At 34.6% G+C, this 23,735-nt stretch overlaps 1 protein-coding gene across 2 annotated transcripts in view; it reads left to right on the top strand.

Moving 5' to 3' along the window:
• The window catches only part of LOC140452503 (uncharacterized), a 59,513-nt gene that overhangs the window by 16,960 nt on the left and 18,818 nt on the right, over positions 1-23,735 (top strand). The window contains exon 1 of one of the 2 annotated variants that reach the window (XM_072546808.1): positions 3,767-4,043. The exons of the other annotated variant lie outside the window; for it this stretch is intronic. The gene's annotated coding sequence lies outside the window, so the exon portion shown is untranslated. Of the gene's footprint in view, positions 1-3,766; positions 4,044-23,735 lie in introns of those variants that run through there. 2 annotated transcript variants of the gene reach the window in all.

Genomic DNA, 23,735 nt, shown 5'->3' with positions numbered 1-23,735 from the left:
TCTGTCATCCTCTGATCGTACCACGTGATTTGCCAACTTATTCGGTTTGCCTTGATATGTCTAACTATGTTTTCAGTTCCATACAGAGTCACAAATTCAGCATCGCGGCGTCTTCTTCAATTCCAAAATCTACCAAAATCTACCTATAATTGGTAACTTATTTCTGTCGGTAGGCCAGTAGATAGGTTCATCCGTGAGTATTTTTTAAGATTGTTGTCTTGCATAAGCATATAAAATTGTTTTCCTTTTGGAGAAATAAGTCTAGATCCCCAGTGTGCATAATTAACGTTGTAGTCTTCGCCTGCCAAGAATCTATTTCCAAGAGATCTAAAGAATTGTGTGAATTGTTTTTTGTTTATATTATGTCGTGGTGGGTATCTCACTGGGTAGATGGCTGTTATAGTTAATTACCCTTCATAATCTTTAATGGATATGCTGGTGGCTTGCAAATAGTCTTTAGTTGTTTTGCTATGCTCGTGATCAGTAAGAAATCAGATTATATAGCAGTACCAACAAGATATAAAAACATAATTAAAGCATCAAAAACGGATCCTGATGCCGATGTTCCTATGGACCATAATCTATTGGTATGCAGAATGGTGATGAGAGTAAAACGGCTCGAGAAAAAATCTTATATAAACACAATAGATATAAAGAAACTCGCCCAGAATACCTACCAAGAGATAATAAATAAAATTAATGAAGCAGCTTATGAAGCGCTCGGCACGATCCAAAAGAACAAAAAGGATACTCCATTGTGGTCTATAAATGGCATCGTTAATGGAGTACACAACAAGAAACAAGCATATCAAAAGTGGCTACAAAGAAATGACCCAGATGATAGACGGACATATGCAAGATCAAACAGAGAAGCAAAAAATCTAGTAACTTAAGCAAAAAATGTTTCCTGGAAAGCAAATGCGAAGAGCTCAATAAATATACAGGATCATCAAGATCAAAAGAAGCATTGAAAATGTTAAAAAACTTGAGAACACACTGAAAAGAAGCCAGTAAAATAGATTTAATAAAATAAAGATCTTGGATTGAACATTACTCACAACTTTTGACTAAAACAATGCGGCAATTCACGAACACCATTATAACAACATATGAAGATAAATACAATGACGACGATGAAATTACAGTATAGAACGTTGAAGATGTAATAAGAACTCTAAAAAATCGAAAATCATGCGAATCACAAGTTATACCGAACAAAGTACTAAAGCACAGCCTGCACGTATGACGGGATATTACTAATAAAGGACATGACTTACCACCGGACTGGTCAAAAGCACATATTAACATCATCTATAAAAACGAAATAGAAAGAATTGTTCAAACTACAGGGGGCTAAGTGTCATAAATTCACTCTGAAGCCTACTATGAAAAAATAATGAAAAATAAAATTGAAAAAGAGATGACAGATGTAGAAGAACAAAATGGCTTTCGTGCAGGCAGATCCTCTATGAACAGCATATTTTCTCTAAAGCAGGCTATTGAGAAAATGTTAGCTCATAAACTTTCAACTCATATAGTCCTATATATCTGACAAAAGCATACGATAGGGTAGCACTTTCAATGCTCTGGGTAGCAAAGGAAAACAAGGAATAAACAAAAAATATATAAAAGTGGTACAACAGCTTTACAAAAATATGGCGGTAAACATTAAAACTGAAAACAAATCAACTAAAGAAATTACTATTAGTAAGGTTTTAAAGCAAGGCTGTTGCATAGCACCTACACTCTTCAAAATATATCTGAATGAGGCGCTCTCAGTGTGAAGAAAAAAATGCTGCACTACGGGCACCCTAATCGAAGACGAGAGATTCTACACGAAACACTTCGCTGACGACCAAGCCATTCTAGCTGAAGACGAGAGTATTATAGGCTATATGCTTAAAAAATTGGAAGAGGAACTCACCAACTGGAGCCTTACAATTAATATACAAAACCGACTACTTAGTTGCAGGAAAAAACCCAGAGAGTCTACAAATTGAAATGGAAACTATAAAATCAACTGAAACCTTTAAATAAGTGGGAGTCCAAATATCATTAAAAGTAGAGAGTAATGAAGAATTATATTCCAGGATTGGTCAAGAAAGATCAGCCACTAGATAGGTACACGAACTATTGAGGAATAATAAAATAACATAAGAAAATAAAAGAAGAAATTATAAAACAATAATAGAAAGTATTGAGTTGTACGGCGTCGAACTCTGAGAAATGAATAAAAGAAACAAATCAAAAATGGAAATGAAATATTAGTGAAAAAATATAGTAAAGAACGAAGATAGTAGGAGAGAAAAAGAAATGGAAAAAGCAAATCAAAATTGCCATGTTGATTAGCCAACGTTCGTAGCGAACTGAGCTGCTGAAGAAGAAGATGTATCCGAAATCAAAATAATAAATTACTAGTTCACAAAAATTGTGTCAAAAAGCGATGCAAAAAGTACTTAGATAGTTTATTAAATGAATAATTTGACAGAAAACCAGTTGAGCTAACATAGATAGTAACAGCAATGATCATCAAAATAAAAAACAAGAAAGTTGTTCAAGCAATTCAAAAAATACAGAAAGGTACAGAGTAATGGGAAGATATATGGACATGCATGCAGTAGAGAGATGAAGTGGAAGCAAGCCAGTGGTGTGTTTTGTAATAGAAAGATTTCAGTGAAACTGAAGGGAACATTTTATAAAACTGCCATAGGACCAACTATGATGTACGGAACGGAATGTTGATCAGTTTAAAAGAGGAACAACGAATGTATTTGGCGGAAATGAGAATGCTTAGGTGGATGAGTGGAGAGACAAAAAGGATACAATTAAGAATGGGCATATTAGGGGAAGTTTAGGGTACTGATGTCAAAATGAGAGAGCTTAATTTTAAGACGGCCAATGATTACATAATAGATAGACTTTTTAGTGATGCACATATCAGGAAAACCATCAAAATAAACCGCCTGAGATGGGTGGACCACGTTATGTGGATAGATCAAACTCAGCCTGCTAAAATAACCATTCTAAATAGACGGGTAGAAATAAGAAGAAGGGGGCGACCTACACTCGAGTATCTGGATGATGTGCAAGGTGATTTAAGGGAGATTGGAGTAAGGGGATGGAGAACACAGGCACTCGACAGGGAGGGATGGAAGAATGTTTAGAGACAGGGCAGGGCTTATAAAGGGCTACAGCGCCAACTGATGATGATGAATGATTAGATGATGAGTATAGTAAAAAAAAGAAAGAAGAACATTAAGATTAGAGTGATTAAGTCATTAGTTGACGTCAAGATGCAGGAGTATAGGTAAAGGCACGTTCAACGTGCTAATAATAATCATTTAATATAAAAATCGCTGCGTGTCAAAAGTCAGAGGATTTAAAGAGACCTGGTGGGGGACGTAAAATACATATAAATGCAAAGAGAGATGAGTAGCCTCAAGAAAAAAAAGGCATTATTTTTAAAAGGGTGGGTTTTACGGAATCACTGCTCAACTTTTAAATTAAATAGAATACGATATAATATACGAGAAAGAATCAGATTTAATGATATATACGAAGATGGATGAAAACACTTCTTTTTATCGATTTCCTGAGCTATAAAACGTTAATGATATGTTTTTGTCAACGGTTTAAGCTATTTTGAGGCAGTATTCTCCGCCGACATCTTAATAGAAACTATTTTTAAGTAAAATTGTTCCACAACACTGTTACATGCTTGTTTGTGAAAACGTCTCGGAAAGATGTGGAGTGCTTCTCTCTTCCCAGGGGAGAGCGGGTGCTTTTGGGGGCGCGCGATTCGGGATTCGATAGAAGCTCTGGTCGCAGTGGTGTCGCTTACTCTCCGCACTGTCTGATGGCTGGCATTACGCAATTTCCAGTTCTCTCCCGATCTCGCGTTCAACAATAAAAATACCGACCTATGCATTTCTTTAGTTTACTACTGTTTCATTTTATGTTAAACAGGATGCCAAGGAGTTTTTGTGGTCCTATAATCTACTGTGTTCGCTAGGATTTGATGCTGTACTCCGGACTCTATACAGGTAAGAAGTGAAAAGAACTTGACCATTTTTCATCGCCAAGATGTAAATATTGCTCAATTCTCATTTATATGAACTTACAGAATGCTTAATTCGGAAAACTCAAAACAGTTATGGAAGTCGTAAAAGATTTTAGATCTTATAAAATGAGAAATTTATGTATATATATATATATATATGTATATATATATATATATATATATATATATATATATATATATATATACATATATACATATATATATATATATATATATATATATATATATATATAATACTTTAGTTTATGAAATATGTTAAAACAATTATGAAATGATGACTGGTTTAGCAAAATATCTTAAATAATTGTATAAATTCAGCCTAGGGGTATACTTTTTAGCTTTTGGCAATGTACTAGACCACGGAGATATGTTTTATGTTTTATAACCATTTTTCCTTCTGCAGAGAATATTCTAAAATTGGGTGGCAAACAGCCAATTGGATACATTTAACATTTTATACGTTATATAGTTATAGGCTAGAAAAGGAGTTTATTTTTTTTCCTATTTAGTCTGAAAGTCCATTTAGCTGAACCAATGATTTTTTGAATTTCATTAATGTTCAAATGAATTCTTCGTCAAATGGCCAAAATAATTCTATAAAAATCTCTACTGGTACGCAGAATAAATCGGAACTCTTAAAATATTAAATTGACTTAAGATTTTATATTCAAGAGGCCCTGAATATAAAATTAATTTAAAGGGATGTAAAATACATGTACAGAATATAATTTTGTATACAGTATAGGTGTATAATATAATTACAATATTTTATGTTTTTATACAGGCCGACAGATATTTTTTGTTTTTATTTAGATTTTACTTTTAACTAGTACAATTAATTTTATTTTGTAATTTTTTACCTTATTTTACTTTGCTTTTTTACCCCTTTTTTCCATTCATTCTATCGAATTCATTTTCTTTTCAATACCTTAGTATCATTCTGTAACCAGGCAGATCTTCTTATCAATCTCTTACCATCTTTTTCAAGATATATATATCTCTCTTCTTCTATATGTCTCTTGTTTATAACTATTTAAAAGAGCAGCATTTTTACCATTCTTTCTTTTTTAATCTCTCTATATGTCTTAGATATCTATTTCATTATCCTTTAAATACTATACTATATGTACAATTATAAATTGTATTCTTTAAACAATTCTTCCAATTTTTTGTTGCGATTATCATGTATCTTTGTATGTATGTATCTTTCTCCATCTCCTTGTCCTTCTCCATTCTATAGTTTAGCTTTTTCCATCTATCGTCTCTTCTTCTCATTTAGTTTGAATTAGATATCTATTTGTTTAGTTTGTGTGTGTGTGTGTGTGTGTGTGTGTGTGTGTGTGTGTGTGTGTGTGTGTGTGTGTGTGTGTGTGTGTGTGTGTGTGTGTGTGTGTGTGTGTGTGTGTGTGTGTGTGTGTGTGTGTGTGTGTGTGTGTGTGTGTGTGTGTGTGTGTGTGTGTGTGTGTGTGTGTGTGTGTGTGTGTGTGTGTGTGTGTGTGTGTGTGTGTGTGTGTGTGTGTGTGTGTGTGTGTGTGTGTGTGTGTGTGTGTGTGTGTGTGTGTGTGTGTGTGTGTGTGTGTGTGTGTGTGTGTGTGTGTGTGTGTGTGTGTGTGTGTGTGTGTGTGTGTGTGTGTGTGTGTGTGTGTGTGTGTGTGTGTGTGTGTGTGTGTGTGTGTGTGTGTGTGTGTGTGTGTGTGTGTGTGTGTGTGTGTGTGTGTGTGTGTGTGTGTGTGTGTGTGTGTGTGTGTGTGTGTGTGTGTGTGTGTGTGTGTGTGTGTGTGTGTGTGTGTGTGTGTGTGTGTGTGTGTGTGTGTGTGTGTGTGTGTGTGTGTGTGTGTGTGTGTGTGTGTGTGTGTGTGTGTGTGTGTGTGTGTGTGTGTGTGTGTGTGTGTGTGTGTGTGTGTGTGTGTGTGTGTGTGTGTGTGTGTGTGTGTGTGTGTGTGTGTGTGTGTGTGTGTGTGTGTGTGTGTGTGTGTGTGTGTGTGTGTGTGTGTGTGTGTGTGTGTGTGTGTGTGTGTGTGTGTGTGTGTGTGTGTGTGTGTGTGTGTGTGTGTGTGTGTGTGTGTGTGTGTGTGTGTGTGTGTGTGTGTGTGTGTGTGTGTGTGTGTGTGTGTGTGTGTGTGTGTGTGTGTGTGTGTGTGTGTGTGTGTGTGTGTGTGTGTGTGTGTGTGTGTGTGTGTGTGTGTGTGTGTGTGTGTGTGTGTGTGTGTGTGTGTGTGTGTGTGTGTGTGTGTGTGTGTGTGTGTGTGTGTGTGTGTGTGTGTGTGTGTGTGTGTGTGTGTGTGTGTGTGTGTGTGTGTGTGTGTGTGTGTGTGTGTGTGTGTGTGTGTGTGTGTGTGTGTGTGTGTGTGTGTGTGTGTGTGTGTGTGTGTGTGTGTGTGTGTGTGTGTGTGTGTGTGTGTGTGTGTGTGTGTGTGTGTGTGTGTGTGTGTGTGTGTGTGTGTGTGTGTGTGTGTGTGTGTGTGTGTGTGTGTGTGTGTGTGTGTGTGTGTGTGTGTGTGTGTGTGTGTGTGTGTGTGTGTGTGTGTGTGTGTGTGTGTGTGTGTGTGTGTGTGTGTGTGTGTGTGTGTGTGTGTGTGTGTGTGTGTGTGTGTGTGTGTGTGTGTGTGTGTGTGTGTGTGTGTGTGTGTGTGTGTGTGTGTGTGTGTGTGTGTGTGTGTGTGTGTGTGTGTGTGTGTGTGTGTGTGTGTGTGTGTGTGTGTGTGTGTGTGTGTGTGTGTGTGTGTGTGTGTGTGTGTGTGTGTGTGTGTGTGTGTGTGTGTGTGTGTGTGTGTGTGTGTGTGTGTGTGTGTGTGTGTGTGTGTGTGTGTGTGTGTGTGTGTGTGTGTGTGTGTGTGTGTGTGTGTGTGTGTGTGTGTGTGTGTTGAAATGAGGAAATAGTATTAGGTAACCTTTTTGCCAAAAATATTTTAAAATTAGTGGTATAATATTAAATAATTATTTTAGAGTCTGACTTCTCATTAATATGTTTGGTTTTGAAGCTTATTACGTGTGATACATTATGCTCTTAATGTCTATTAATGATCGTCATTCTGTTTATACGATATTTCTATTTTGTGCTGTATTCTTTAATTTTTTCCTTGATCGAGGAGATATTCAATTTTCAAGTCTTCATTTCTTTGCGTCAATTAAAAACGTCATTCTCTTATAAAGACAACCGAAACATTGTACTTGTGAACCAGGTCTTAAATCCTTCGAAAGATACTGAAAGATCGTTTAACAGTTGCCGTAGTGGATGGAAAAGCAGTTGAAATGAAAAAATATTAGCTTCTTTCAAAAAAGTGTACCCATTTCAATACCCTTTAATCTGTCTCCTGCTTAATCCTTCTTTTTTAACAAATTATACCATAAATATAATTATGAAAAGATATCACCCAACTCATAAAACTCGAACGCGATAAAAAATTTGCATTTTTTAAAATCTTTTGAAGTCATTTTAACATGTTTAGGGAGGGATGATCAACTACTGTCTCCAGTAATCAATTGCAGTTTCAGATTGTGAATTTCTTCAGTGTATTTGCTCTTGACCAATTCGTAGGACTGATGACTCAAACCCGACTTTCTCGCGATATCATGTGATTTTCCAAGTAATTTATCAGAATATTGTTCTGAAGCTATTTTCTTGTGGCATTTTAAAGTAATTACTATTTAAATGGGAATAGACCACAATTAAAGGTTAAATTACGTTTATTGACGTTTCAATTTCCACTTCGGAAATCGTTCTCAAAATACAAAATTTTTTAGACGAAGTGCTTTAAATGGGGAGACAATACAATGAGGGGTGCAATGCAATATCACAACCCTTGAAACTACTTCAGTCCTGCTTGTGGTAGTCCAGTTTCAAGCCAATCCAGGATTATTGCCTCTGTGCCTTAGGATAGGAAAAGGTAACTAGATTTTTGATTCGCTATTTCTATTTCTTTCTGGATCTTAGGACTTAGCTCTTTCTTTCTTTGGGACTTTTTATTTCTACAATGTCTATTTTCTTGCCACTTTTACCTCTTTCAACTTCCCTTTTGAGTTTAATATCCGGAAAAACTACTTTAAGGTCGCAATAAATATTGGGGTTGGTTTTATGGATTTTATATATTTCTTAAATTTCACGTCGAGTAGAATAAAGTAAATTTGATCCCTGATGATAACTAAATTTCTGTATATAGGTAACTTCTTTGTATAAAATCTTCTGGGATATTGTTTAAAATATGTGTTAACTGTTGAAATATTGTATATACAAAATTGTATAGCATATCTTCTCGGTTATTTATGATACAGTTATCATTTAATATTATTTAGAATAAAAAAAAACGCCACTTGACTATCAAAAATATCACTTGACTATTTTTATTATATTGTTGCGTTGATTTTATCCAAAAACACTCTGTAATTCGATATAAAAACGTTTATTCAGCTAAAGCACAAATACAACTTAACATTTACTTAAAACGTCAACGTGACAGTCCGTCACGTTCAAAAATTAACCTTGGGACCTCCTTATAGTAATCATTTAATCTGGAATATTCCATAACTTCCAAACTTCTGTATTTCAACGTTTCAATTACCACTATAAAGCTATACCAAGTGTTAAAACATATGTCATACAACGTATTCATCTTTAAAATGCACATGTATGTAAAATATCTCAAGCTCAAATTTATTATTCAAATTTTAATTCTGGCCACCATCTAAAATATTTAATATCATAAAATGTTTTAATATTACTCCATAATTGAAAAAGAAGTTAAATTTTGCTATTAGCTCCAAGCGATAATCTATTCTCTATGTTTTTACTATTTGGGTGGAAGAGTCATTTCAGCTAATAATTTTTCCGTGTTCTACCCAGCCATGTGTAAAACAAAAGCTTGTAGACCGTCCTACTAAAAAGAATAATTAGCAGCTATTTTAGTTCGCTCTTTTGTATTTAAAAGTTATTTTTATACCTATCTCCTTCATTCTTCACTTTTTATATTAATTTGTACGAGATATTTTACTGGCAATTTTAAATTTTTATGCCAACACACAGATGATAATATGTATATGTAAATACATACATACACATTTAATATTATATATATATATATATATATATATATATATATATATATATATATGTATATATACATACATATACATATACATATACATATAATATATATGTATATATATATGTATATATATATATATATATATATATATATATATATATATATATAGTGTGTCCAATTAAGTAGGCATCATATGTAATTGCATATTACAACATAGTTTGTAATTACAAACAATTTTTCATAATAACAATTTTCGATATTGTAAAATATAAAGGTACTTTACTCCTGAGCGAAATTCGTATTTTTAGACATACCTCGTATAACATTGATAAAATTTGATATCTGATGATTGCATCTTAGGTTTCTGTACGATGCAGATATTTTCATAAAGAATAACTTTTTTCGTAAAATTAATAATAAAAGATTTATCATATTTGTAATAATGATGTTGGGTATAGGTAATTTCAGAAAAATTTTCAAAAATTGCAATATTAAAACATAGTTTTTGTTTACAAACAATTTTTCATAATAAAATTTTTCGATATTGTGAAATATAAAGGTAGGTACTTTATTCTTGAGCGAAATTCATATTTTTGACATACCTCGTATAAGATTGATAAAATTTTATATCTGATGATTGCATCTGAGGATTTAGACCATGCACAACTTTTTATAAAGAATAATTTTTTTTCTTAAAATTAATAATAAAAAAGTTTCCCACATGATGCCGACTAAATTGGACACACTGTATATATAAGTACACGGAATAAGTCTAAGGATATTTTTATGAAAATTAACAAAGAATTAAAAAATTGTAATTCTTAAAAATTTCAAGAATAATATTAGCCTTAATCGATATGCCCTGTCACCCTGAAGTACCCCAGGAATACTTTGGTTTTCCTCTCCTAATCCTCCCAGGAACTTGCAAATCAGCAAATTTTCGCATTGAATGATTGGGGTCTCGACGTTGACGATGCCCGAACTATCTGAACCTGTGCTTTCTCATTTTGGCATTAATTGGTGCCGCTTATAGACTTCTCCTAATATATTTGTTCTAAATTGTATCCTTTTTGTCACTCCACTCATCCATATTGCATATCCCATATCTATTAGTGTTCATCATCATCATTCTGGCTTTACAACCCTGCGTGGGCCCTAGCCTCCTCTAAGAATTTCTCTTTAGTCATTCCTATTCATCACCTTCCTCCACCAAGCACATATTCCCATATTTCTTATGTCTTCATCGATGTTATTAAGGAACTTTGTTCTGGGTCTTCCTTTTCTTCTCTAACCAATGGGTCTATCAAGGAGCGTTTTTCTAGTTGGATCGTTTTGTTTCATCCGCATTACATGCCCTACCCACCTCAGACGTCCACTCTTATATATTTTATGATATATATTTGTCCATATATTTTTGTCTTGCCTCGTTTCGTTTTTTAAGGTTTTTCTTGCAATCGGCATCAAACTATTTTTTATCTCTTTCCTTCTTCACTTGACCTAACCGCTTTTGAGCTGCTTCCTTCATAGCTTCTTGAATTAATCATCACTTCATCTCGATGTCACCTTGATTTTTGCTTTGAAGTAGTTTTGTTGTCACGTTTGCCTGGAAGTTGTCAGCGGTGTCTTTGTTCCTTAGTTTGGCGACGTCATATTTTTTATACGATATTCTCTGTTCTCTGACCTTTCGCATACTTTCTCCTAATTTCGTGGTCATTAGTATGTAGTCGGAATCCGCATCTGCCTCTCTATAACTTCTAACATCTGTTATTAATTTCATGTGCTTGCTTTCCACTAGGACGTGGCGTGTTCTACCATCTGGAGCGATCCATGTTTCTTTGTGGATTTTCTTGTGATCGAAGTAAATACTTACAATTCTATCAAGTCGTTCTCTTGCTTATATGTAGTCTACAATAACTTCCCATTCTCGTTGCTTTTACCTTCCGTAGTTTTTCGGTACATCTCTTCATTCTCCACTTTAGTTTTTAAATCACATATTACAATTTTAATATCATATTTTGGAATTTGATTAAGTAAATTTGATTTCCGTTTTACATTCTGGTCTTTATTTTCTGAAGGAGCATGTACATTTATTAAACTCAATTTTCTAGTTTACCTCTTAGTCTCAGACTACAAATCCGATATCCGAATACCAATACCGATCCAAATCCGAATACTTTGTAACCGATCACTAATTATAAAACCCTTTTCTTTCGTAAAACCCGTCACTAATTATAAGACCGAACTTTCGGTCTTTTCCACCACTAGTGAAAAAGCTGTAGTTGCCAATCATTGTTACGCTAGTTCCCTTTCGTCTCTTTTCTTGTATTACCAGCATATCCATTTTGTATTGTTTCGTCACTGATACTATATGTTTTAGGGCTCCTGCTTCATAAGTACTTTTCATGTTCCAGGAACTTACATAAATAACTTGGAGGCTAGAATTAGCTTCATTTTCTTTCTTCAGCTTTTGATTTTCTGCTCTTAATTTTATTAACTCTTCTACATAAACTCTTTGCTCTCTTTTAATATCCTTTACATCTAAGGCCAACTGTTTTACTATTTCCACATCTTGTGTTTCATTTCGACTCCACTTCCCTTTATTGTCGTTTTATCTACCTTTCTACTTCTCATAAAGACCTTCTTCTCATTCTTTTCATCTTCTCATCTCCTCTTCGCATTCCCTTGTCCTACGTCCTCTTAAGCACATCTACTAACTTCATATTCTTAAATGTAAGACTTTAAGACCAAGATTTTAAGACCCTATCCTGATTTTTCTAACTTGTAGGTGTTCTCCTTGAAATAGTCCTTTGATGCCTGAATACCTTTTATCTCAGCATCATGTCATATACAATTTAGCCAACACACCATTAATGCAGCCAAAGTCCACTACTACCCTTCACCCGCTTACATTTTTCTGTACATGCGAAGATCCATACTGTAAGGACTTCCACTAGTAGCCAGTGTATAAATGTATGGTGGCCCGTATCCCGGCACTAGCAGTCAAGAAGTTTATATGTGATACGGGAAAAATACGTTGGATATTCGACACAAATAAACATTCATTTCAACGTCACAACATAGTAAGCGAACCTAGTTTTATGAAATCAATCAGTAAAGCACGATTTCAGATACCAGTTTTAATTATACAACAACCAGTTACGGACTCTGGTCGATTTAACAATACTCATTTGTAATATTTGTTTTTTATATTTAGAATATTAGCTATTATTCCTTTAGCATTTTGCTATTATTATTTAACTTCGTTTAACCCTGCGGCCTTTATGTTTCACATTTAAACTATTTTGCTAAAATTATTAACATTATGCCATTATTAAATTTGTTTTCCCTTTGAAATCATAATAGAGGTAACTAATAATGGAATTGCTTTAGTTGCTTAAAAATAGAACGCTGGTATTGGGGAAGCTTTGAGTTTATACTAAATTAATTTTATTGATGTTTTTATTAATTTCAACTAAATTTAATTTTTCATTTGCCTAATTGGCCTTTAGTTAAATTACAATCATGGACACACATGCGTTACTGAAGTCTAAAATTAACCTATTATCTCGCATTAATAATTTTGTTGAAAATTCAATTAAAGAGGTAGCCCCTGAGAAACGTCCTGTATCATATTATCAAGTGAGATTAACATTTTTGATTCTTATTCAGATAGTCAGTTGGTTCAGTTGGTTCAGTTGGTTATTGAAGGGAAAGTTTTTGGTAAGAGAGGCTTGAAAAGACGACGTATTTCTTGGCTCCATAACATAAGAACTTGCCGTAATGATTGCCAAAATCTGAATCAGATAGGCAGCGCAAGAAAAAGCAATTCTTATTGAGACACGTTTTTCCTTAAAAATCAATAATTGCTTGCATTCTCAGAATCTCATAAAAAAATTAATACTTTAAAAAGATTTATATGCGTATATAAATCTGTTTAAAGTATTAAGTACAGATTGATCTAATAATCGACTTTTCAATATAGCATTCGCGAAATCTTTAAGTCATTTAACTCCTAATGTAGATATACTAAAATTCGATGGTACTCAGGAGGAGTGGGACACTTTTAAATATATAGTGAACATCTATTTGTGTGAGATTATAACGCTTGAAAAGCAATGCCCAAAGGATCGCTAAACAAGTCTTAATAGGCGTCAAGGTCAACTGGATCAGCTCTAAGCTAGCATGGGATAAAATCTTACGTGGGTCTTCTTCGCGTGCCATATCAGAATTATCCGAAGTAGGCGATCACCATTGCGAAAGCTTCTCGATCTTCTGCAATATGTAATAATTGTCCTGCATTTGATATCTGTATCCATTCACGAATGTTTTTTAACCAAGAAACTTGTTTTCTTCCCACACCTCTACTTCTTCTTCTCGTAGCACTACAACCCGGGGTGGGTTTTGGCTGACTGCACAACTTGCTTCCATCTTGAACGGACGTCCATAATAGTTGGGTCAGTAGGTAGCCCCATTGTTCTTAGATCTGACCATATATTGTCTCTCCATCGCATTCGTGGACGTCCTAAGGGCCTTCTTCCTGTGGGGGCTTCCTCCCATATTAGCTTGGCAAGGCGGTTATTAGGGACTCTATGGACATGGCCAGCCCATCTTAGACATTGGGATTTAATCTCTTGGACTATATTGCCATCGACTACACCTCAACGGCACTCTATTTTGCCTTTAAGGAACAGCTGTAATATTTTATATCGACTTCCCCTTACTATATGTTCCCGATAAGACATTTTTCGAGGTTTTTCGAAATGGAAATGTAATAAAAAATAGTTTTAGAATCTTTGATTAACTTTTCCTAATATTAATAATGAGTTGTCGAGCATATAAAAGGCTTCAGCAACATAGAACACGATTAACCATACAAGAGGATAAAAACTTAGTGAGCAGAGAAGAGAACTTTCAGAAGAGGGAACAAGGCAATAGAAAAACGCCCTAAACAAAATTCTACCAACGCACAAAAATTCAACCAACAAATATATAGTTAGTGGAAAAGTGCAGATAATTAACAGATGAGACAATCGTTTTGAAGAACGGCTTAGTAGAAATCATGAGGAAGACACGATAGGGACACCTTAATATGGCTAGGGATCCTTACTCACTAAAGACTGAAGACCCCAATGACAGTTAAGAAATTAAAAGAAGAATTCTTCTTATGATATAGTCTTCTATTGAAGATTGTGCAGCTGTAAACAGTGAATGTGTATCCAAACCCCTCCAATCTTTTATGTTTCTTACCTATGAATTTTTATCCCTTTTAAGGCCCTGATTGCCGTCTATTTTCGCTTGGATAACTAACGCTTTGCTCTACTGTTTTTTATAATATGGCCAATGTAAGTAGCTTTCTCTTTTTTATGTTACAAATCAACTCTCTCTCTTTTTAAGCCATTGAAGAGCTTCCTCGTTGCGTACATGATCCGTCCAGGGTATTTTCAAGCGTCTTCTATATATCCACATTTCAAAGGCTCCTTCGCATCTTAAAGCATGTACTTTGCGTATCCAGGTTTCACGATCATATAAGAAAACTGAGTAAATATAGCAGTGAACGAAGAGTGAGCGTAATTTAATTTTAAATGACTGGTTCGTAATAGATTTCCCATTTTGTTAAATACTGATCTTACCTGTTCTATTCAAGATCTAACATCTAAATCAGGATATAATTTCGATATTAGTCAGGAAACACGGTATTTAAACGTATTCACTATTTCTAGGTGTTACTTCTATATTCTTATGTCTGGTAATGGAGTATTTCTTTTAATAATAACCATTATTTTCATTTTCGTAGTTCTTATTTTAAGGCTTAATGGATCTCCTTCCTGAATTACCTGAGTTATAAGTTGTTTAAGAGATTCCGGGTTGTTAGTAGTAATCGTAGTGTCATCTATATGCTTTAGGTTGTTAATTGAGATGCCGCTTACTTTTATACCGTTGTCATTTTCATTTCCCCAATACCACCCCTATCAGTTTTATCATTACATGGTGGGTATATTGTTTGTCTACACTTTATGTCTCATTCTTTGTCTCCAGGGTCTCAAGAAACCTCATTTAAATTGTGGTCAAATTTAGATATAGATAATCTCTTAGCTCTTTTTCTCTCTTCAGTCCTGGTCCCTCCGGAGGGAGTGTTGTCATCGTAATGTCGTGTATTGTCCGTCTCCAAAGATCTCTGTATCTGGTTATTTATTTTAATTCATGAATAGGTCTTTTTTATATTCCTGTAATTTGGTGAATCCATCTTGTTGGGGATCTTCCTGGTGATCTTCGCCCTTCTTCCTTTCCTTGGACAATAAGTCTTGCAATGTTGTCTGTGTCTTCTCTCATAACATGTCCAAAATATTTTAATTGTTTGAGATGGACTTTTCTGGAGAGCCGCTTGCTGACCTTAAGTTTATTTAAAATTGAATTATTTGTAGGGTGGGCGATCCACAGAATTCGTAATATTCTTCTCCAACAGAACATTTCAGCGGCGTCTGAAATCTTTCTTCTTTCTTCTTCATCTTTCTTTCACCTTCATCTTTCAGATCATCTTTCTTCTTTCCGCTTGTCGTAGGGTCTAAGATTTACATCCGTATATTAGTATTGGGAATATTAAGCAGTTGATCTACCTCATGTTTAGAGTTCGTGAAATTTGAGAGTCCTTCCATATTTTAGCCATATTTCCTACGGCGACTTTTGCTAGATCGTATCTACGTTTTATTTCTTTCTGTACTGACCTTGTGATTGGATCAATGATCACAATCATGTGATCAATGTTATGTAATCTATCCACTATCATGATCTTTGTCTGTGATATGTTTAATTGCAGATTAAATATTTGACTCGTTTTCAACCAGTCGTATGAGATCAATGAACTCTTCTTGACTATTCGCGTGTCATCTGCAAAACATAGGTTGTTTATTTTTCGGCCATTTTTTGAGATACCCTTTTGCTATCCTTCAAGTGCTCTTCTCATAATATGCTCCTCATAAATATTAAATAATTGTGGAGACAGTATACATCTTTGTCTGACACCTTGTTCTGGATAGAATTCGTTTGAGAGTGTGTCAAGCACTTTAATTGTTCCAGTCGTGTGTTTGTATAATTCAGTTATAAACGAAATTAAGTGTTGTGATATGCCTACTTCTTTTAGTATCTACCACAAGTGTTGCCATTTGATCCTTTCGAACGCTTTGCGATAATCTATAAAACAAATGGATAGTGGAATATTAAATTTCCTATATTTTTCTATTATTTGTCTTCCGTTCAGATATGCTCGAGTACATCTACCTTTGGTAAATCCAGTTTGCTCTTGGGGCCTCTCTTTTTCTTTGTAGAAAAGTTTTCAGTCTCTCATTCATTATGTGTAGTATTATCTTGCTGGTATGTTAGATAATGCACATGATTCTATAATTTTCCCATTTATAGAATATCAATATAGAGTCTCTTAGCAAAGAACTTTAGCGATGTTTTTAAAAAGTGTTCACTTGTGACACTGTTATGCAAATTGATCAAGAATTTTGAACAACTTTAATAAAGTTGATCAGTACTATAGACTTTGTACAGTCATTTATAGCTCTACATATGCTACATTTCAGTCCTTACGACCTTTAAAACAGATATTGGATGACCATTTTTCACCAAAGCCCAAAATTACAGAATTATTTCGTGAGCATAGTTATCGTTCCGCAGGCAATCAGGAGAGATTTAAGGAAATTTAAAACCGATAATATTAAACGTACTATACAGGAAAATAAAAGCCTAAAAGTTCTACGTAGAAAGCTAACGAATGGGAAATTTAAAATTCATAAATTAAGAAACAAGCAAAATGAAATAATATCACGTAGAGACGAGTTAATACAGGTCGTCGTAGAGTTTTACAATGAATTATATGGTAGTAGACGAGAAGATCAAACAGGAATACAAACAGCCATTTCAAAGAAGATCATGAATCAAGGTTCCGAACTAATACCAAAAATAAAGGTAGATGAGATTCGACAACCGTTAAGAAAAATGAAAAATAACAAAGCTCCAGGAGAGGATGGAATTGTAATAGAAGCTATCGTAAATGGAGGATATATGCTATTAAATTAATTAAGAAAACTGTTTAATCTATGTTTGCAGCAGAGTGAGGTGCCCAAATAATGGAACAATGCTATAACCATCCTTTTGCATAAAAAAGGAGATAGAACGGACCTAGAAAATTATAGACCTATTAGCGTGTTGAACCACATATACAAGCTCTTCACTAGGTTAGTGACATCAAGATTGGAGAAAAAATTAGATTTCTACCAACCGAGAGAGCAGACAGGATTCCGATCAAATTATGGTACCAATAATCTCTTCCATATAGTAAAGGCACTCATTGAAAATGTATAGAATACAACAAACCTCTTGTCCTCACTTTCATAGATTTTCATAAAACGTTCGACACGATCGAAATGGACAGCCTTATAGAAGCAATGAATGACAGCAGGATTGACCGTAGGTATAATGAACTTATTTACAATATTTACAAAAACGCCATTATGACTGTTAAGATACACGATAAAACCCGACCAATAAAAATAAAACGTGGGATAAGGACAGGAAATACATTGTCACCGAAATTATTCATAACGTCATTAGAGTATGCCTATAAGATGGTCAATTGGGACCACAAAGGAGTAACTATAGACGGAGAAAAGCTTAACCATATCCGTTTCGCAGATGACATTGTCACAGATAATTTAGGACAAGATATGTTAAATGAATTGAACTTTGCATGTTGGAAGATGGACCTCAGAATGAACTTGACCAAAACAAGTTTGTGACAAATATGATCCCCAATAATCATTTAACTACTCAAGACAAAGTGGTAGAACTGGTGGAGAAATATACGTATTTGGCTCATGAAATAAGGATCAGCAGGGATTACCAAACATGCGAAATCCAAAGGCGAATTACTTTAGCGTGGGCAGCCTTTGGAAAACTGCGAGACACACTTAGAGCCAACATATCAATTAGCCAGAGAAGAAAAGTATTTGACCAATGCGTATTGACTCTAACCAAGACTATAGCTTCGAAATTGAGAGTGGCGCAGAGACGAAGGGGACGGTCTATGCTGGAAGTGACGTTGCGGGACCGAATAAGAAACGAAGATCTGCGAAGAAGGTCCAGTATTGCTGATGTTGTGGAACGCATAGCGGAACTGAAATGGAACTATGCAGGCCATGTAGCAAGAATGCATGACTCACGATGGACGAGCAAAATTACAAATTGGAGGGCAAGAGCAGACAAACGTAGTAGAGGAAGATCACCTACACGTTGGGCTGACGAGATCAGGCGTATCACCAAAAATTGGCAACAAAGAGCACAAAATCGTATAAAATGGAGGAGTTTAAGGGAGGCATATGTCCAGCAGTGGACGTGATAAATGAAGGCTTGATGATGATGATTAGTTATCGTACGTGTACGATTTTTTTGGTGGTGTTTAGTTGCTTTTTTTTCTAAGTGCGGTAAATAAATTTATAAAACTTTTATTATCAGTACTACTTTTTCATCTATAAAAATATACAGAATGAGCATTTATAACAATAGCATAGTACTTAGACATCCAAGAAAATTCATTAGCCGTAATTTTATGATTTTATAAAAAATATTCCTAGACTATTCCGATATATAGTAATATAAACACAAATAGTTCTCACAAACACATAGTTGTCACAAATTACAACTATCGATTCGATATACAACAAAACAGTGCAAATCCTTGCATATGCTAAGGATATGAATATTGTTGAGAGAACTGAAAACGCTGTACAAGAGGCGTATGTAGCACTAAAAGAAGCGACTACCAAAATGGGCTTAATGATAAACACAAAACGAAATACATAAAAATAAGCACGCAACCACGAAACCTACGGCCACTTGCTATCGAAAACGATGTCATCGAAACAGTTAACAAATTGTATAGGTACCTAAGAGCACTCGTCAACACGGAAAGTAACACTACCGCAGATTTGACAGAAAAAGCTGAAGATAAAAAGAATGTATGTAAGGAAATTAAAAGAATTGATACTATTTTTGAAAATATCGAATTCCCTAAAATGAAGATGTTACTCGGAGGTAGAATGTTATTTAAGGTACGCCAAATATAAAATGGTTTAAAAAAGATACGCATTAAACTAATTTAAAATCAAATCAACATTAAACTCGATTTCAGGCTATAAATAATAATGAAATGGAAGCGTTTGTTGGTGTACATATCATGATGGCTAATACCCATTATCCAAGAGTAATAAAATTATTGGGAGCAAAGATTGCAAATACCGAAAGGATATGCAAGTAAATAGTCCGCTTTATGACCGAATTAAAGCCAGATGCATGACTTTACCATTAGAGACACATTTATGAATCGATGAATAAATGATCTCATTCAAGGGAAGCATGAATATAAAACACTATGTTAAAAATAAGTCCACATCATATTATATATGATTTCATAATTTATCAAGGATCCTCTACAGAACTACCACAAAAGCATTTAGATATATTTGGCTTGGGAGCATCGGTCGTGATAAAACTAGCTGAAAAAATAAATGTTAGAAACTTTCAATTATTCTATGAAAACTATTTTTCCAACTATAATTTATTGCAGTATCTGCGGCTGCGTCAGAAATATGAACTTTTACATCGTATCATTAAGGGTAAGATCCAAGGTAAACGTGGTCCTGATAGAAGAAGATCATAGCTGAAAAATCTAAATGGTACGGAAAAGCGACTATATCATTATTTAGAGCTGCTGTCAATAAAGTCACGATAGCGATTATGGTAGCCAACATGATATCCAACGATCGATGACGGTCACAGAACTGGAAGAAGAAAGCATAAATATATCTATCTTACTGGTACAGTTCGTATTCGCTCATGGTAGTTCTGAAGAATTGTTAAGCGTTGATGGAGAAGTCATAACGACCAAATATGATAATAAAGCTGTTGTGATGGCTTCAAATTTTGTAAGCACTGGAAATAAAGATTTGTACAAAAGGTAGAACAGAATTAATAAAAAATATATAGAAATTTAAAGACCTAATGTAATTCGGCTCTATAACGTAAACGCGGAAGGAGTCGATAAATTAGACTTTCTGATAACTATATATAGAACCTTCATTCGCTTAAAGAAGTAGAATCTCAGGATGTTTACACACGCTATAGGCTTGGTAAACTTGTGTCAACGCCTGGTTAGAGTACAAAAATAGAGCTACTTAATTGGATTATTCAAAAAAGCAATCATGGATTTACTGCACTTTCGTACTTATATTGCAGAAGTTTTAATTTTGGCTGAAAAAACAGCACGAAGAAAGAAAGGCCGTCCTTACACCATACTTTATAATTCTTCAAACTTATCGCGTTCTTCAAGGCCACAAAATTTCGAATTGAGACCAATTATTGAAGTACCTTTGGATGGAATGGATCAATTTTATCGTAACATGATAAAAAAGAATTCTCTTCTAGATGTAACTTTCCGTTTTGTAAAGGTTAGTCGCGAATAAAATGTGCTAAATATTATTATTACTTCATAATTTTCAAATCAAAATATTCCGAAAACGGTACACACTATCGAGTTTTACCAAGAGTACCTTTTTCGTGTAAAATTGAATGATATTTAAGTTTACTTGAAATTTTGATTAATAATTATACTCTTAAAAAGTTATATTGACTAATACTTAGTACGATCCGTGTAACTAGCGCCTTCTATGAGAATCAGATATAAAAACAAATTCATGGGATGTATCAGCTTCCAAAACACATTCGTATAAAATTTCATTACAATGTTGCCAGTAGTTTCGGCAAAATCGTAAAAAATGCGTAAATTTTTTTTTCTTCAACGCCCTGTATCTTGAAAACGGATGGCGTTACAAAAATTTTTTACTAAGCAAACCCCAATTATTTTTCAGTTTTTTACCTACCCTAGAGACGGGGTTACCTTTTTTTGAAACACCCTGTATAATCCTGTTTAAATAATTAACCATTTTTAACTTGGAGTAAAAATCAATATGATTTTTATCGCTATTTTAGTTATATCAGATTCTCAATGCTTTGTTATATCTTTTGGACAACATTTCTGTAGTAGATTCTTAACAAGAAAAGAAAGCAAATAAAATTTAAATGTAAGTAGTGCTATTTATACCCAAGTTTAAAATGTACTGGTATATACATATGATCAAGAAGTTATCAATCTCCTTTGCCTTTTATCCAGCGAATTTCGATAATACGCAAAGTATCTGGGTAAAACTAGTTTTATCCAATTTCGGGGTTTACCCGTAACATGTATGTTTTTAAATAAAAGAACTCATTGCCTGACATTTTGATTTTATCACCGCCTCATGGCGTAGACAAATGGTTTTATACCGTTGACTCACAATGTATACATATGTTGACAAATATTTTAGTTCAAATACTTTGTACAAAATTCTAGTTGGCACCAAAAATTAATTTATAAAGAAAATGATACTGTTTACATTCACGAGCACAAAATTGTAATCCAGCATATTCATAATTCATGACTGAAAGGGTTAAGTACATCAACCAATATCATGTCGACAGAGATTCTGCTCTTCCTGCTTTATTCGCGTCGTTGTCATGATACCTACTCTTTTGACTAAGTGTACCTACTACTAATAAAAATATCCAGTTGTTTGCATTCACAATCTCTTCTCGAATCGATGCAAATTAAGTTTTATTTTGTGACTGTGCGATGTTTAATTTCGTAAGGAATTGATAGGGTATATTTAATTTATTCTCAAGATTAACATGCTGTGACACGTTCCGCGCTATCTTAGAAGTGCTCTATAATCTGAAACTAAATTAAACACCGTCTTTACTTTATAAAAATATAAGTACATAAAACAAATCTTAAGGAAGATAACACAACTTGTTTTCTTTCAGAATTGTTCTTTTTTGGTTGAGAATAAAATATGAAAAATGACAACATATAATATGAACCTAATACTGGTATCCTTCATTATTAATATTGATTTGTCTTTTGGTATCTGATATACATATCGTTAAATTACAATAATTATATAAAAAGCAAAAAGTAAAAAAGATAACACAAAATTGTATAATCAGAGGCGTTATATAATCACAAACAGAACTCTAGCTTATTTAACACGTTCGCTACCAAGCGACTCATATATCAGCTACATCGATTTTTCGCGTAGACCAGTGCCTCACCCTTGAGCCGGGGATCGTACTGCACATACCGGAAATTTAAATAGCTACGTTCAGACAAAGCAAATTGCGCTTTTGACATGGTCTATAGGAAGGTGTGACTCGTATCTACTGTCCGCTAGAAATTTAGCGAAAACACGTGCTATTTTTTAAACCTGTTGTGCTCTGTTTTCCATTGTTTTTAAATCATATAAGTGACTTTTGTGTATTTTCTAAGCTATTCTACTACAATCCAAATATTAATACAAACGTAGCAAAACGTTTTTATTGAATTATTTTGTCTCATCATCGTCAGTCGGCGCTACAGCCCTTCGTGAGCCCCGGCCTGCCTCAAAACATTCATTCATCCTTTCCTGTCGAGCGGCTGTCTTCTCCATCCCCTTACTTCAATCTCCCTGAAGTCGTCATGTACACCGTCCAGATCTTTGAGTTTAGGTCTCCCCCTTCTTTTTCTTCTGACCGATTATTTAGCATAACTATTTTAGAAGGATCACTTTCATCCATCCACATAACGTGGCCCACCTATCTTAGGCGGCTTATTTTGATGGTTTTCACGATATCTATATCACCAAAAAGTCTATAGAGTTCAAAGTTATATCGCCTTCTCCACAGACCCTGTTCGTTAACTCCGCCATATATGGTTCTCAATACTTTTCTTTTAAATATTCGCAGTAACTCTTCAACTCTGGGGTCGTCATTGATCATGTTTCCGATCCGTAAGTGAGCACTGGGCGTATTATTGTTTTATAAAGTTTGTATGTTGTTGGTCTTGACATATTTCACGCTCTTAGTTGGCAGCCTAGACCAAAATAACAACGGATAGCCAAGCATATTCTTTTTCTTATTTCTTTAGATGTGTTGTTTTTTGCAGTCAACCATTGACCCTAAGGAGCAGAACTCTTCCACCGTTTCTATAGGTTCGTGTTGCACCTTTAAGTTATTTTGTTGCCTTCTTGATATAATCGGTGTATATTTAGTTTTCTGAAGAAATCTAGAATCTCTCATAACTTTTTCTAACGCTATCTCCTCTGTTAGTTGTAAATGATTCTGAAAGATCCCCTTGTACTCGCACTTTACATTAAACTTTCCTCATTGTCATTTTAATTAATTTTACCAATCCTTTTGGTATTCCAAATCTTTTTCGTGTTCGTTTGAATTATGTCGTATAACTCTAAATTGTAGTATCTGACAACTTTTGTTATGTTAAGAAATATTTTGACGTGACAACGTCTTAAATTAGGTTGTGGCTCGGAGTCATTTAAGAAAAAGTGTAACGCCCGCTCACGTCTGTTACAGTGAGTCACCGAACGAGAGAGAGGCCCGCCGGACCGGCGAATGCCTTGCGTCTCTCTCCCACTCAAACATGATCGGTCCGCTGCGCGCGGCACTAGAGAATTAGGCGCGTTGAATCG

Source organism: Diabrotica undecimpunctata, chromosome 10 (assembly GCF_040954645.1).
Source record: "Diabrotica undecimpunctata isolate CICGRU chromosome 10, icDiaUnde3, whole genome shotgun sequence".
In the NCBI taxonomy this organism is placed as follows: Eukaryota; Metazoa; Arthropoda; class Insecta; order Coleoptera; family Chrysomelidae; genus Diabrotica; species Diabrotica undecimpunctata.
Note: the sequence above shows the minus strand (reverse complement) of the source record. Positions and strands in the feature narration are given on the sequence as shown.